We start from the raw sequence: 17849 nt of genomic DNA, 5'->3' as shown, positions 1-17849 counted from the left end.
ACAACCTGTAGATTTTGGCCTCTAGCTCAGCCGCCACCTAGGGAAACCTACCAAACCTGTGCATTTCTGAAAACTAGGGACCTAGGGGAATCCAAGGAGGGGTGACTTGCGGGGCTCGGACCAGGTTCTGTTACCCAGAATCCTTTGCAAATCTCAAAATTTGGCTAAAAAAACACATGTTCCTCACATTTCTGTGGCAGAAAGTTCTGGAATCTGAGAGGAGCCACTAATTTCCTTCCACCCAGCGTTCCCCCACGTCTCCCGATAAAAATGATACCTCACTTGTGTGGGTAGGCCTAGCGCCCGCGACAGGATATGCCCCAAATCACAACGTGGACATATCACAGAAAACAGAGCTGTTTTTAGCAAAGTGACTACCTGTAGATTTTGGCCTCTAGCTCAGCCGCCACCTAGGGAAACCTACCAAACCTGTGCATTTCTGAAAACTAGAGACCTAGGGGAATCCAAGGAGGGGTGACTTGCGGGGCTCGGACCAGGTTCTGTTACCCAGAATCCTTTGCAAACCTCAAAATTTGGCTAAAAAAACACATGTTCCTCACATTTCTGTGGCAGAAAGTTCTGGAATCTGAGAGGAGCCACAAATTTCCTTCCACCCAGCGTTTCCCCACGTCTCCCGATAAAAATGATACCTCACTTGTGTGGGTAGGCCTAGCGCCCGCGACAGGATATGCCCCAAAACACAACGTGGACATATCACAGAAAACAGAGCTGTTTTTAGCAAAGTGACTACCTGTAGATTTTGGCCTCTAGCTCAGCCGCCACCTAGGGAAACCTACCAAACCTGTGCATTTCTGAAAACTAGAGACCTAGGGGAATCCAAGGAGGGGTGACTTGCGGGGCTCGGACCAGGTTCTGTTACCCAGAATCCTTTGCAAACCTCAAAATTTGGCTAAAAAAACACATGTTCCTCACATTTCTGTGGCAGAAAGTTCTGGAATCTGAGAGGAGCCACAAATTTCCTTCCACCCAGCGTTCCCCCACGTCTCCCGATAAAAATGATACCTCACTTGTGTGGGTAGGCCTAGCGCCCGCGACAGGATATGCCCCAAAACACAACGTGGACATATCACAGAAAACAGAGCTGTTTTTAGCAAAGTGACAACCTGTAGATTTTGGCCTCTAGCTCAGCCGCCACCTAGGGAAACCTACCAAACCTGTGCATTTCTGAAAACTAGGGACCTAGGGGAATCCAAGGAGGGGTGACTTGCGGGGCTCGGACCAGGTTCTGTTACCCAGAATCCTTTGCAAATCTCAAAATTTGGCTAAAAAAACACATGTTCCTCACATTTCTGTGGCAGAAAGTTCTGGAATCTGAGAGGAGCCACAAATTTCCTTCCACCCAGCGTTCCCCCACGTCTCCCGATAAAAATGATACCTCACGTGTGTGGGTAGGCCTAGCGCCCGCGACAGGATATGCCCCAAAACACAACGTGGACATATCACAGAAAACAGAGCTGTTTTTAGCAAAGTGACTACCTGTAGATTTTGGCCTCTAGCTCAGCCGGCACCTAGGGAAACCTACCAAACCTGTGCATTTCTGAAAACTATAGACCTAGGGGAATCCAAGGAGGGGTGACTTGTGTGGCTCGGACCAGGTTCTGTTACCCAGAATCCTTTGCAAACCTCAAAATTTGGCTAAAAAAACACATGTTCCTCACATTTCTGTGGCAGAAAGTTCTGGAATCTGAGAGGAGCCACAAATTTCCTTCCACCAAGCGTTCCCCCACATCTCCCGATAAAAATGATACCTCACTTGTGTGGGTAGGCCTAGCGCCTGGGACAGGATATGCCCCAAAACACAACGTGGACACATCACAGAAAACAGAGCTGTTTTTAGCAAAGTGACTACCTGGAGATTTTGGCCCTCTAGCTCAGCCGCCACCTAGGGAAACCTACCAAACCTGTACATTTCTGAAAACTAGAGACCTAGGGGAATCCAAGGAGGGGTGACTTGTGTGGCTCGGACCAGGTTCTGTTACCCAGAATCCTTTGCAAACCTCAAAATTTGGCTAAAAAAACACATGTTTCTCACCTTTCTGTGGCAGAAAGTTCTGGAATCTGAGAGGAGCTACAAATTTCCTTCCACCCAGCGTTCCCCCAAGTCTCCCGATAAAAATGATACCTCACTTGCGTGGGTAGGCCTAGCGCCGGCGACAGGAAACACCCCAAAGCGCAACGTGGACACATCCTAAATTTTGGGAAAAAACAGAGGTGTTTTTTGCGAAGTGCCTACCTGTAGATTTTGGCCTCTAGCTCAGCCGGCACCTAGGGAAACCTACCAAACCTGTGCATTTCCGAAAACTAGAGACCTAGGGGAATCCAAGGAGGGGTGACTTGCGGGGCTCGGACCAGGTTCTGTTACCCAGAATCCTTTGCAAACCTCAAAATTTGGCTAAAAAAACACATGTCCCTCACATTTCTGTGGCAGAAAGTTCTGGAATCTGAGAGGAGCTACAAATTTCCTTCCACCCAGCGTTCCCCCAAGTCTCCCGATAAAAATGATACCTCACTTGCGTGGGTAGGCCTAGCGCCGGCGACAGGAAACACCCCAAAGCGCAACGTGGACACATCCTAAATTTTGGAAAAAAACAGAGGTGTTTTTTGCGAAGTGCCTACCTGTAGATTTTGGCCTCTAGCTCAGCCGGCACCTATGGAAACCTACCAAACCTGTGCATTTCTGAAAACTAGAGACCTAGGGGAATCCAAGGAGGGGTGACTTGCGGGGCTCGGACCAGGTTCTGTTACCCAGAATCCTTTGCAAACCTCAAAATTTGGCTAAAAATACACATGTTACTCACATTTCTGTGGCAGAAAGTTCTGGAATCTGAGAGGAGCCACAAATTTCCTTCTACCCAGCGTTCCCCCAAGTCTCCCGATAAAAATGATACCTCACTTGTGTGGGTAGGACTAGCGCCCACGAAAGGAAAGGGCCCAAAACACAACGTGGACACATCACATTTTTTTATAAAAAGCAGTGCCTACCTGTGGATTTTGGCCTGTAGCTCAGCCGACACCTGAGGAAACCTAGCAAACCAGTGCATTTTTGAAAACTAGAAACCCAGGGGAATCCAAGATGGGGTGACTTGCGGGGCTCTGACCAGGTTATGTTACCCAGAATCCTTTGCAAACATCAAAATTTGGCCCAAAAAACACTTTTTCCTCTCATTTCGGTGACAGAAAGTTCTGGAATCTGAGAGGAGCCACAAATTTCCTTCCACCCAGCGTTCCCCTAAGTCTCTCGATAAAAATGGTACATCACTTCTGTGGGTAGGCCTAGCGCCCACAAAAGGAAATGGCCCAAAACACAACGTGGACACAACATATTTTTTTACAGAAAACAGAGGTGTTTTTTGCAAGGTGCCTACCTGTGGTGTTTGGCCTGTAGCTCAGCCGGCCCCAGGGGGGGGGGGCAGAAATGCCCTAAAATAAATTTGCCCCCCCAACCCCCACCCTCCCCCGCCGGGAGCGACCCTTGCCTACGGGGTCGCTCCCCCTGCGTGACATTGGCGCCAAAAAACAAATCCCCGGTGCCTAGTGGTTTCTGCCCCCTTGGGGGCAGGTTGACCTAAACTCAGCCAATCTGCCCCCAAGGGGGGCAGAAATGGCCTAAATACAATTTGTCCCCCAGGGGAGCGACTTTTGCCTGATGGGTCGCTGCCCATCTCTAAAAAAAAAAAAACAAAGAAAAAAAAAAAGAAAAAAAAGAAAAATTCCCCTGGCGCCTAGAGGTTTCTGCCCCCCCCCCCGGGGCAGATCAGCCTAATAATAGGCCGATCTGCCCCCCGGGGGGGCAGAAATGGAATAAAATAAATTTGCCCCCCCAACACCCACCCCCCCCCGGGAGCGACCCTTGCCTACGGGGTCGCTCCCCCTGCGTGACATTGGCGCCAAAAAACAAATCCCCGGTGCCTAGTGGTTTCTGCCCCCTTGGGGGCAGATTGACCTAAAATTGGCCAATCTGCCCCCAGGGGGGCAGAAATGGTCTAAATACAATTTGCCCCGCCAGGGGAGCGACCCTTGCCTGATTGGTCGCTCCCCATCTCTAAAAAAAGAAACAACAAAAAAAAAAAAACACAAAAAAAAAATTGCCCTGGTGCCTAGAGTGTTCTGCCCCCCCCCCCCCCGGGGGCAGTTCGGCCTAATAATAGGCCGATCTGTCCCCCGGGGGGGCAGAAATGGCCTAAAATAAATTTGCCCCCCCAACCCCCACCCCCCCCCCCGTGAGCGACCCTTGCCTACGGGGTCGCTCCCCCTGCGTGACATTGGCGCCAAAAAACAAATCCCCGGTGCCTAGTGGTTTCTGCCCCCTTGGGGGCAGATTGACCTAAAATTGGCCAATCTGCCCCCAGGGGGGCAGAAATGGTCTAAATACAATTTGCCCCCCCAGGGGAGCGACCCTTGCCTGATGGGTCGCTCCCCATCTCTAAAAAAAGAAACAACAACAAAAAAAAAAAAAAAATTGCCCTGGTGCCTAGAGTGTTCTGCCCCCCCCCCCCCGGGGGCAGTTCGGCCTAATAATAGGCCGATCTGTCCCCCGGGGGGGCAGAAATGGCCTAAAATAAATTTGCCCCCCCAACCCCCACCCCCCCCCCCCGGGAGCGACCCTTGCCTACGGGGTCGCTCCCCCTGCGTGACATTGGCGCCAAAAAACAAATCCCCGGTGCCTAGTGGTTTCTGCCCCCTTGGGGGCAGATTGACCTAAAATTGGCCAATCTGCCCCCAGGGGGGCAGAAATGGTCTAAATACAATTTGCCCCCCCCCAGGGGAGCGACCCTTGCCTGATGGGTCGCTCCCCATCTCTAAAAAAAGAAACAACAAAAAAAAAAAACACAAAAAAAAAATTGCCCTGGCGTCTAGAGTGTTCTGCCCCCCCCCCCCGGGGGCAGTTCGGCCTAATAATAGGCCGATCTGTCCCCCGGGGGGGCAGAAATGGCCTAAAATAAATTTGCCCCCCCAACCCCCCTCCCCCCCCGGGAGCGACCCTTGCCTACGGGGTCGCTCCCCCTGCGTGACATTGGCGCCAAAAAACAAATCCCCGGTGCCTAGTGGTTTCTGCCCCCTTGGGGGCAGATTGACCTAAAATCGGCCAATCTGCCCCCAGGGGGGCAGAAATGGTCTAAATACAATTTGCCCCCCAGGGGAGCGACCCTTGCCTGATGGGTCGCTCCCCATCTCTAAAAAAAAAAAAAGAACAAAAACACAAAAAAAAAATTTGCCCTGGCGCCTAGAGGTTTCTTCCCCCCCTGGGGGCAGATCGGCCTAATAATAGGCCGATCTGCCCCCAGGGGGGGGCAGAAAAGGCCTTCCCAAAAAATTGCCCCCCCTGGGAACGACCCTTGCCAAAGGGGTCGCTTTGTTGCGTGACATTCGCGCGCAAAAACAAACTCCCTGGTGTCTAATGGTTTCTGCCCCCCTTGGGGGCAGAAATGGCCTAAATATATATTGCCCCGTAGGGGAGCGACCCTTGCCTAAGGGATCGCTCCCCACCTAAAAAAAAAGAATTCATCACAAAAAAAAAAATGGTCCCTGGTGCGTAGAGGTTTCTGCCCCCCCTGGGGGCAGATCGGCCTAATAATAGGCTAATCTGCCCCCAGGGGGGGCAGAAAAGGCCTTCCTAAAAAATGCCCCCCTGGGAGCGACCCTTGCCCAAGGGGTCGCTCCCTTTTGCCAATTTCAAGAAAAAAAAAAAAATCCCTGGTGTCTAGTGGGGTTTCAAAAGCCGGATTGCAAGCAATCCGGCTTTTGAAACCTGTGAGTGACTTCAAAGGGAAGGAAATACATTTCCTTCCCTTTGAAGCCTCTCGGGGCCTCCCCCATGGGATTGAAAAAGAAATACAAAAGCATTTCTTTTTCAATCGCGCTGGAAGCTCTGCTTCCAGCGCGATGGGGGAGACCATGTGACTAATCAGCGCGCGCTCGCGCGCTGACGTCACAGGGGGGGTTGGGGGGTAGGGGGTGGGAGGGGAAGGGCTTCCCCTTCCATCCCTGACTTGGGGGGGTGGGGGGGAACCCCACAGAGGGAGCGAGAGCGCTCCCTCTGGGCTCTGTGCACAGGACGTAATGGTTACGTCCTGGGCACAGCAGCACTGTGCCTCAGGACGTAACCATTACGTCCTGGGCACAGAAGGGGTTAAAACAAATTGTCAGACAATAGCAGAAACCAGTTAATCACAACAAGAATCTGAGTCTTCTGAGAAAGCGACAACAATCAAACCCAATGTCCATCCACTTACAAGATTGATGGCTACCACTCGTCCACCTCCAATAACTGATCAGAAAGCAGAGAATCTTCAATGTATTATTTGTGGTTTAACCAGAACAAGAGCCACAGGGATTGGCGAAAGAACAAAGTACAGAATATGTGAGTCTCAAAGGGCAAACGTTTTTATCTACAACTGGTTTCTTCCAAGATGATGTTTTCAGCCGAGTAGCTCATCTAAACAACAACTAAAATGTATTTGGAGCAGATTTGTTTGCCTACCTGAACTAAATGCGTGCATACCTTCGAAAATATGAAAGTACAATGAGCTCCCAGCAGCAACGTATTCACCAGCCTTCAGTTAAGTTTGCACTCTTTGGAAAAGCAAATTAAGTTTTAAACCAACCTTGAGTTCTGGCTACAGTTCACACTCAGTGAGATCAGAGAACTGAGGATCAACATTGATTAAACTCTTTTGATCCATAATAATGAAACTAAGGTTCTCTGAAGAAAATGTACAAGCACAGAGTTCGTTTTTGTCGGTCTAATAAAAAGAATGAGCCACTTATGGTGTTCTCAGATGATTTGACTCCTGAGGTTCTTGCTGCCAAAATAGCAGGATCACAGGATGCAGTAAAATGAGCAGGAACCATCTTAAGAAACATCCTGAAAGTTTTCGATTTTGGACTTTATGACAAATTTTGTGATGCCCTAGAGCTCCGCAAATTATGGGAGTCAACATGAATGCCTGATATTGTCTTAACATTTTTTACATCATGTTTAATAACAGCAAAGCAAAACTGTTACAAACTAAGGGGCAGATTTTAAAAAAGTGTCGCTGCATCCAATGCAGCACCACTTTTCTTGCACCCCTTAGCACCCCCGTAATGCCACCATGTGTGTGCCGTATCAAAATTAAACACACAACGCACCAAGGTGGTACTTAGAGAACTAGCGTTAATATTTTGGACAATAGTTTGACGCTTTGCAGGATAAGCGTAAAAAATTGTGACACTAATCCTGCAAAGTACATTGAGGCCCATTGAAAACAATAGTGTGCCTCCTTTTAATGCCTGCTCTGTGCAGGCATTAACAATACCGCTAACAATGGTGCAAATAAATCTTTTAGATTTCATTGTGCCATTTATGCGGGCCCCCTAATGGAGGAACTTCCCCTTGCATACAATATGCCTGGTGAAGGCATATTGTGGCGCATTGGGGTTACAAAGTGGCACAATGCATGCATTGTGCTACTTTGTAAATATGGGGCTGCGTTTTAGCCATAATATTGCCACATTAGTAGAAAAAAATGCTGCTAATGTGACGATATGTGGGCTAGGCCCTCTTAAATCAGGGCCAAAAGACAAAAATGATGATGGCATTGAAGATATAAGTGAAGAACACATGAACATACAGGCTTATGCTGTGCAAATGTACTATCTTTTCCAATTCATGTTTTATTAATTACATCACAGCAAAAAGATAACTCTGCTACATGTGATGATTGCCCATGCAATCTTTGTCAAGTACAAAAGTATACAGCTAATCACTTCATTGAATAAGATTCAGGTCACAAATTTCCTTCCACCCAGCGTTCCCCCACGTCTCCCGATAAAAATGATACCTCACTTGTGTGGGTAGGCCTAGCGCCCGCGACAGGATATGCCCCAAAACACAACGTGGACATATCACAGAAAACAGAGCTGTTTTTAGCAAAGTGACTACCTGTAGATTTTGGCCTCTAGCTCAGCCGCCACCTAGGGAAACCTACCAAACCTGTGCATTTCTGAAACTAGAGACCTAGGGGAATCCAAGGAGGGGTGACTTGCGGGGCTCGGACCAGGTTCTGTTACCCAGAATCCTTTGCAAACCTCAAAATTTGGCTAAAAAAACACATGTTCCTCACATTTCTGTGGCAGAAAGTTCTGGAATCTGAGAGGAGCCACAAATTTCCTTCCACCCAGCGTTCCCCCACGTCTCCCGATAAAAATGATACCTCACTTGTGTGGGTAGGCCTAGCGCCCGCGACAGGATATGCCCCAAAACACAACGTGGACATATCACAGAAAACAGAGCTGTTTTTAGCAAAGTGACTACCTGTAGATTTTGGCCTCTAGCTCAGCCGCCACCTAGGGAAACCTACCAAACCTGTGCATTTCTGAAAACTAGAGACCTAGGGGAATCCAAGGAGGGGTGACTTGCGGGGCTCGGACCAGGTTCTGTTACCCAGAATCCTTTGCAAACCTCAAAATTTAGCTAAAAAAACACATGTTCCTCACATTTCTGTGGCAGAAAGTTCTGGAATCTGAGAGGAGCCACAAATTTCCTTCCACCCAGCGTTCCCCCTCGTCTCCCGATAAAAATGATACCTCACTTGTGTGGGTAGGCCTAGCGCCCGCGACAGGATATGCCCCAAATCACAACGTGGACATATCACAGAAAACAGAGCTGTTTTTAGCAAAGTGACTACCTGTAGATTTTGGCCTCTAGCTCAGCCGCCACCTAGGGAAACCTACCAAACCTGTGCATTTCTGAAAACTAGAGACCTAGGGGAATCCAAGGAGGGGTGACTTGCGGGGCTCGGACCAGGTTCTGTTACCCAGAATCCTTTGCAAACCTCAAAATTTGGCTAAAAAAACACATGTTCCTCACATTTCTGTGGCAGAAAGTTCTGGAATCTGAGAGGAGCCACAAATTTCCTTCCACCCAGCGTTCCCCTACGTCTCCCGATAAAAATGATACCTCACTTGTGTGGGTAGGCCTAGCGCCCGCGACAGGATATGCCCCAAAACACAACGTGGACATATCACAGAAAACAGAGCTGTTTTTAGCAAAGTGACTACCTGTAGATTTTGGCCTCTAGCTCAGCCGCCACCTAGGGAAACCTACCAAACCTGTGCATTTCTGAAAACTAGAGACCTAGGGGAATCCAAGGAGGGGTGACTTGCGGGGCTCGGACCAGGTTCTGTTACCCAGAATCCTTTGCAAACCTCAAAATTTGGCTAAAAAAACACATGTTCCTCACATTTCTGTGGGAGAAAGTTCTGGAATCTGAGAGGAGCCACAAATTTCCTTCCACCCAGCGTTCCCCCACGTCTCCCGATAAAAATGATACCTCACTTGTGTGGGTAGGCCTAGCGCCCGCGACAGGATATGCCCCAAAACACAACGTGGACATATCACAGAAAACAGAGCTGTTTTTAGCAAAGTGACTACCTGTAGATTTTGGCCTCTAGCTCAGCCGCCACCTAGGGAAACCTACCAAACCTGTGCATTTCTGAAAACTAGAGACCTAGGGGAATCCAAGGAGGGGTGACTTGCGGGGCTCGGACCAGGTTCTGTTACCCAGAATCCTTTGCAAATCTCAAAATTTGGCTAAAAAAACACATGTTCCTCACATTTCTGTGGCAGAAAGTTCTGGAATCTGAGAGGAGCCACAAATTTCCTTCCACCCAGCGTTCCCCCACGTCTCCCGATAAAAATGATACCTCACTTGTGTGGGTAGGCCTAGCGCCCGCGACAGGATATGCCCCAAAACACAACGTGGACATATCACAGAAAACAGAGCTGTTTTTAGCAAAGTGACTACCTGTAGATTTTGGCCTCTAGCTCAGCCGGCACCTAGGGAAACCTACCAAACCTGTGCATTTCTGAAAACTATAGACCTAGGGGAATCCAAGGAGGGGTGACTTGTGTGGCTCGGACCAGGTTCTGTTACCCAGAATCCTTTGCAAACCTCAAAATTTGGCTAAAAAAACACATGTTCCTCACATTTCTGTGGCAGAAAGTTCTGGAATCTGAGAGGAGCCACAAATTTCCTTCCACCAAGCGTTCCCCAACATCTCCCGATAAAAATGATACCTCACTTGTGTGGGTAGGCCTAGCGCCCGCGACAGGATATGCCCCAAAACACAACGTGGACACATCACAGAAAACAGAGCTGTTTTTAGCAAAGTGACTACCTGGAGATTTTGGCCTCTAGCTCAGCCGCCACCTAGGGAAACCTACCAAACCTGTACATTTCTGAAAACTAGAGACCTAGGGGAATCCAAGGAGGGGTGACTTGTGTGGCTCGGACCAGGTTCTGTTACCCAGAATCCTTTGCAAACCTCAAAATTTAGCTAAAAAAACACATATTCCTCACATTTCTGTGGCAGAAAGTTCTGGAATCTGAGAGGAGCCACAAATTTCCTTCCACCCAGCGTTCCCCCACGTCTCCCGATAAAAATGATACCTCACTTGTGTGGGTAGGCCTAGCGCCCGCGACAGGATATGCCCCAAATCACAACGTGGACATATCACAGAAAACAGAGCTGTTTTTAGCAAAGTGACTACCTGTAGATTTTGGCCTCTAGCTCAGCCGGCACCTAGGGAAACCTACCAAACCTGTGCATTTCTGAAAACTAGAGACCTAGGGGAATCCAAGGAGGGGTGACTTGCGGGGCTCGGACCAGGTTCTGTTACCCAGAATCCTTTGCAAACCTCAAAAAGTGGCTAAAAAAACAAGTTTTCCTCACATTTCGGTGACAGAAAGTTCTGGAATCTGAGAGGAGCCACAAATTTCCTTCCACCCGGCGTTCCCCCAAGTCTCCCGATAAAAATGATACCTCACTTGTGTGGGTAGGCCTAGCGCCCGCGACAGGAAACGCCCCAAAGCGCAACGTGGACACATCAAACTTTTTGGAAGAAAACAGAGGTGTTTTTTGAGAAGTGCCTACCTGTAGATTTTGGCCTGTAGCTCAGCCGGCACCTAGGGAAACCTACCAAACCTGTGCATTTCTGAAAACTAGAGACCTAGGGCAATCCAAGGAGGGGTGACTCGCGGGGCTCGGACCAGGTTCTGTTACCCAGAATCCTTTGCAAACCTCAAAAAGTGGCTAAAAAAACAAGTTTTCCTCAGATTTCGGTGACAGAAAGTTCTGGAATCTGAGAGGAGCCACAAATTTCCTTCCACCCGGCGTTCCCCCAAGTCTCCCGATAAAAATGATACCTCACTTGTGTGGGTAGGCCTAGCGCCCGCGACAGGAAACGCCCCAAAGCGCAACGTGGACACATCAAAATATTTGGAAGAAAACAGAGGTGTTTTTTGAGAAGTGCCTACCTGTAGATTTTGGCCTCTAGCTCAGCCGGCACCTAGGGAAACCTACCAAACCTGTGCATTTCTGAAAACTAGAGACCTAGGGCAATCCAAGGAGGGGTGACTCGCGGGGCTCGGACCAGGTTCTGTTACCCAGAATCCTTTGCAAACCTCAAAAAGTGGCTAAAAAAACAAGTTTTCCTCAGATTTCGGTGACAGAAAGTTCTGGAATCTGAGAGGAGCCACAAATTTCCTTCCACCCGGCGTTCCCCCAAGTCTCCCGATAAAAATGATACCTCACTTGTGTGGGTAGGCCTAGCGCCCGCGACAGGAAACGCCCCAAAGCGCAACGTGGACACATCAAAATTTTTGGAAGAAAACAGAGGTGTTTTTTGAGAAGTGCCTACCTGTAGATTTTGGCCTCTAGCTCAGCCGGCACCTAGGGAAACCTACCAAACCTGTGCATTTCTGAAAACTAGAGACCTAGGGCAATCCAAGGAGGGGTGACTCGCGGGGCTCGGACCAGGTTCTGTTACCCAGAATCCTTTGCAAACCTCAAAAAGTGGCTAAAAAAACAAGTTTTCCTCAGATTTCGGTGACAGAAAGTTCTGGAATCTGAGAGGAGCCACAAATTTCCTTCCACCCGGCGTTCCCCCAAGTCTCCCGATAAAAATGATACCTCACTTGTGTGGGTAGGCCTAGCGCCCGCGACAGGAAACGCCCCAAAGCGCAACGTGGACACATCAAAATTTTTGGAAGAAAACAGAGGTGTTTTTTGAGAAGTGCCTACCTGTAGATTTTGGCCTGTAGCTCAGCCGGCACCTAGGGAAACCTACCAAACCTGTGCATTTCTGAAAACTAGAGACCTAGGGCAATCCAAGGAGGGGTGACTCGCGGGGCTCGGACCAGGTTCTGTTACCCAGAATCCTTTGCAAACCTCAAAAAGTGGCTAAAAAAACAAGTTTTCCTCATATTTCGGTGACAGAAAGTTCTGGAATCTGAGAGGAGCCACAAATTTCCTTCCACCCGGCGTTCCCCCAAGTCTCCCGATAAGAATGATACCTCACTTGTGTGGGTAGGCCTAGCGCCCGCGACAGGAAACGCCCCAAAGCGCAACGTGGACACATCAAAATTTTTGGAAGAAAACAGAGGTGTTTTTTGAGAAGTGCCTACCTGTAGATTTTGGCCTCTAGCTCAGCCGGCACCTATGGAAACCTACCAAACCTGTGCATTTCTGAAAACTAGAGACCTAGGGCAATACAAGGAGGGGTGACTCGCGGGGCTCGGACCAGGTTCTGTTACCCACAATCCTTTGCAAACCTCAAAAAGTGGCTAAAAAAACAAGTTTTCCTCACATTTCGGTGACAGAAAGTTCTGGAATCTGAGAGGAGCCACAAATTTCCTTCCACCCGGCGTTCCCCTAAGTCTCCCGATAAAAATGATACCTCACTTGTGTGGGTAGGCCTAGCGCCCGCGACAGGAAATGCCCCAAAACAGAACGTGGACACATCACATTTTTTCATAGAAAACAGTGCCTACCTGTGGATTTTGGCCTCTAGCTCAGCCGGCACCTGGGGAAACCTAGCAAACCAGCACATTTTTGTAAACTAGAAACCCAGGGGAATCCAAGATGAGGTGACTTGTGGGGCTCGGACCAGGTTCTGTTACCCAGAATCCTTTGCAAACCTCAAAATGTGGCTAAAATACCACGTTTTCCACACATTTCGGTGACAGAAAGTTCTGGAATCTGAGGGGAGCCACAAATTTCCTTCCACCCAGCGTTCCCCCAAGTCTCCCGATAAATATGATACCTCACTTGTGTGGTTAGGCTTGGTGCCTGCGACAGGAATAGATCACACAACGGTCAATGTTGGTCCTTACGTGAGGCAGCTGTTGACCCTGGGGTGATCCATTCCTGACACAGACACTAGGTGTAGGCACTCAAGTGGGGTAGTGTTTTTATCAGGACAGGTGAGGAGTCACTGGGTGGTAGGAATGTTGTGGATCCCAGCATATTCCTGTAGTTTGTGTGACAGAAATGCGAGAAAAATAGAGTGTTTTCTCAACATTTCAGCTTTGCAGGGTATTCTGGGTAAGAAAACTTTGGGGAATCCACACAAGTCACACCTCTGTGGACTCCCCCGAATGTCTAGTTTCCAGAAATGTTTGGGTTTAGTGTGTTTCTCTATATGGCCGCCGAATCCAGGACCAAAAACACAGGTGCCTGCCTTACAAAACCAGTTTGTTTTGCCATAGACAATTTTGATGTCTCCACAATATGATTTGGGTGGTGGAATTTGGGGCTGAACTAAATTGGTGAGCTCCCAAGAGAGCACTCTCTCTCTGCTTGCCGCCGCATTCACCTGCTCTCTGGGTTGGCCTAACCCACTATTACCCAGTTGCACGAACAGCTTGCGAAGGGACAGCAGGACTGTCCTCATCACCTCCCTCATAATGTACTGGAAGAGGAGTTTTCGAATGGGACTCCTCTGACTGAAAAATCACTCCCAGAGTCTGCGCCATTGTCCTATCCCTCAGATGCTGTCTCAGTATCTGATGTCTCAGTCTCTGATCCTATGTCAGAGCGGTCCTCTATAACCCGAGTGCAGGCAGCAGTCATCCATCAAGATGCCATCTCTGCTATTGGCTAAACTGTTGCTCTAAAACACTAGCCTACGTAGACAGTCACAAAATCGATGTTGTGTGTGAGATACGTGCAACAGTAGAGGCCACCTTACCTGCGCTTCTTCCCTCAATCAGCACGTACTTTCAAGACACTCAAAAAACACCTTGTCACATACCATTCGTCACAATCTTTAGCACCTCCTGCGCCCAGTCCAACAATCATTATTGGTGCTCCCACTCCCTCCTCCTCGGATTCCCTCATTACCACCCAGCAAAAGTGCCCTTCATCTCTCCATAGACTTTACTAATGTACTCAGCTATTTACATAAAATACAGATGTGCTCTTTGCAGTAGGCATATAAACCTTCTGCGCTTCTTTATGGCACTAAAACTGCCACTAGACAAGTCGGACCCTTTTCCCCCCAGGGAAACCACACACATATTGACAAAAGTGATGTATATATGACAGCCAACCACCTGAAACTCAACTCAAGCAAAACCGAAATAATCCTCTTTGGCCCTCACCAAAAAAACCTGGGACCCCCCATGGTGGCCCACCACGCTAGGCCCTGCACCCACCCCCGCCAACTACGCACGCAACCTCAGCATCATCCTAGACTCCTCCCTCTCTATGACCCAACAAATCAACGCTCTTACCTCCTCATGCTTCAACAAACTCCGTATACTGAAAAACATTAAAATGGATCCCCACAGAGACCAGAAAAACTGTCACTCACGCACTCATCAGCAGCAGGCTTGATTACAGAAACGCCCTCTACGCCGGCACCACTCTAAAACTCAAGTGCAAACTACACGCATCCAGAACTCAGCAGCACGACTCATCCTCGACCTCCACCGACACGAACACATCTCTCCACACCTCAAATCCCTCCACTGGCTCCCCATTGACAAAAGGATCACCTTCAAGATCCTCATCCTCACACACAAATCACTCCACAACACAGGCCCTGCCTACCTCAACGAGAGTCACCTTCCACACCCCCACACGAAACGTCCGTTCAGCTGACCTCTCTCTCGCCTCTGACCCCCGCATCAAACACACCACCACCGGGGGCAGATCCTTCTCCTACATTGCACCCAAAACATGGAACGCACTCACAACCCACATTCGCAAGACCCAAAACCTACTTCTTTTCAGGAAGGGCCTCAAAACCTGGCTTTTTGAACAGTGAACCTCCTAGCGCCTTTCCCTCCCCCCCGTCCCCCTCCCAGCGCCTTGAGACCCTCACAGGTGAGTAGCGCGCTTTATAAATCTCTTTGATACAGATCTACCTATATATATATATATAAATATATATCTACATAGATATATCTATAGATATATCCATGTACCTAGATATATCTATCTACATAGATATATATATATAGATATATACATATATATTTTTTTAGTTGTTGTATGGTTTCCTTGGGGGCCAAAATGGCCCCCAGGGAAACCCTACAACATCTAAAAAAAAAATTGCCCCCACAGGGGGTCACCCTGCCCACGGGCGACCCCCTGTCATTTCATTTTTTTTTTATTTTATTTTTTTTTTGAAAAAAAAAAAAATTCCCCTGGGGGGGGGGCGCGATCGCGCCCCCCCCCCCTCCCCAGGGGGCACCTACCTTTTTATTTTTTTAGGAAAATTATCCGGGGGGGGGGGCGGCCCGTTTTCCGGGGGGGGGCTGCCCCCCAAAAGTGAAATCCCTGGTGTCTAGTGGGGTTTCCTGGCCCCCGATCGCAGCTGTGCTGCGATCGGGGGCCAGGAAACCGTTTCAGAAGGCCTCATAAGAAAGGGGAGACTCTCCCCTTTCTTACGAGGCCTTCTGAAACTGTTTCTGGCCCCCGATCGCAGCTGTGCTGCGATCGGGGGCCAGAAACAGTTTCAGAAGGCCTCGTAAGAAAGGGGAGAGTCTCCCCTTTCTTACGAGGCCTTTTCAAAATGTTTCCTGACCCCCCCGATCGCAGCTGCGATCGGGGGAGCCAGAAAACCTGAAAGTGTTTCCTGGCCCCCGATCGCAGCACAGCTGCGACCGGGGGCCAGGAAACACTTTCAGGAAGGCCTCGTAAGAAAGGGGAGTGTCTCCCCTTTCTTACGAGGCCTTCCTGAAAGTGTTTCTGTGCTGTGCTGCGATCGGGGGCCAGGAAACACTTTCAGGAAGGCCTCGTAAGAAAGGGGAGACTCTCCCCTTTCTTACGAGGCCTTCCCGAACGTGAAAAAGGCCGTTTTCCCCATGAAAGCAGGAAGCGGCCGCAAGGCTGCTTCCTGCTTTCATGGGGAAAACACCTTTGCAACGTCAGCGCGCCTCGCGGCGCGCTGACGTCACAAAGGGGCGGGTGGGGGGCGGGGGGAGACACGGTAGCTTCCGTGTCTCCCGGGGGGGGGAAAAAAATAAAAAATAAATCCTCGGGTGCGACGCACCCGAGGATTTATTAATGCCCTTCCTGGTGTCGGCCACTGGTCGTGACCCGCACCAGGGAGGGTGTGTGGGCGTCGACCAGTGGCCGACGCCCGCATTTAAGAGGTTAACACTCTGCAAATTTGATTGCTGAAACAAATAAATATAGTGAACTATGAAAATGTGTCTAAAACAGGAATGATAAACATTAGGGCCCATATTTATACTTTTTGACGCAAAACTGCGCCAACGCAGTTTTACGTCAAAAAAATTAGCGCCGGCTAACGCCATTCTGAAGCGCCATGCGGGCGCCGTATTTATTCAAAGACGTTAGCCGGCGTTAGCCGCCGGCGCTGTCTGGTGTGCGTTAAAAAAAACGACGTACACCAGGCAGCGCCGGTGTAGGGGGAAAATGGCGTATGGGCGTCCAGAAATGGTGCAAGTCAGGCTGAGGCAAAAAAATCGCCACAACCCGATTTGCGCAATTTTTTTACGACGCCCATCCCCCATTGACATGACTCCTGTCTTAGCAAAGACAGGAGTCATGCCCCCTTGCCCAATGGCCATGCCCAGGGGACTTCTGTCCCCTGGGCATGGTCATTGGGCATAGTGGCATGTAGGGGGGCACAAATCAGGCCCCCCTATGCCACAAAAAAAAAAAAAATTACCTGGACTTACCTTAACCCCTTCGCTGCCAGGCCTTTTCCCCCTCCTGTGCCAGGCCTTTTTTTGCCTATTTGGGGCAGTTCGCGCTTAGGCCCTCATAACTTTTTGCAAACAATTGGGGTGTAATGATAGGGGAATGTTGGCGCTCAGGAATCTATTTGGCCAATATAGTAGTAGGGGTAGCCTCCACAAGGGAAAACACCCATCCCTTAAGGGTTAAAAAACCCAACAAATATTTTTACACAATGTGAGGCGCCCTCCTTTTTCTTATACCATTTTCTTTCTTATTGTTATTTCTCAAAGTTTACCTATTTAAATTCAATGAGTCAAATCTCAAGTAAGTGAAATTCAAAGTCAAAGTAATCTTGAATACATCGCTAATCTTAGTGAGTGAATTTATATTATTCCATATTGGGGAACCCAACAATAAGTGACATAATGGGAGGTTTTCTCCCTTATTTGTTCAAAAAGTTATATGAATAGGTCAAATCACAAGTGAGTAAATTTCAAATGAACGCAATCCCAAATATCACGCCAGTCTTTAAAAGTCCAATCATATCCAAGGTTTATTGGATCCGATCTTCAGATTATCAGCATGCTTCATGAAGATAAACATTGAGCCAACACGTGTTTCGTCAGGGGAAAGTCCTATGTTCCCCAACGACTTCTTCAGGGCTCTACTAGTATTTTAAAGAAACCGAGTATTCCGTCCCTGTGTGTAGGCAACGTTTGGTTGCGAGTGCGCTTTTTGTCCACATAAGCTAACCAAGCCAAATTTGCGTCCTTTTTTTCCAACATCCTAGGGATTCTAAAGGTACCCAGACTTTGTGGGTTCCCCTGAAGGAGGTCAAGAAATTGGCC

This window comes from Pleurodeles waltl, chromosome 5 (genome assembly GCF_031143425.1).
Source record: "Pleurodeles waltl isolate 20211129_DDA chromosome 5, aPleWal1.hap1.20221129, whole genome shotgun sequence".
Classification (NCBI taxonomy): Eukaryota; Metazoa; Chordata; class Amphibia; order Caudata; family Salamandridae; genus Pleurodeles; species Pleurodeles waltl.
The sequence above is the reverse complement of the archived record's forward strand: the minus strand, read 5'-3'. Positions refer to the sequence as shown.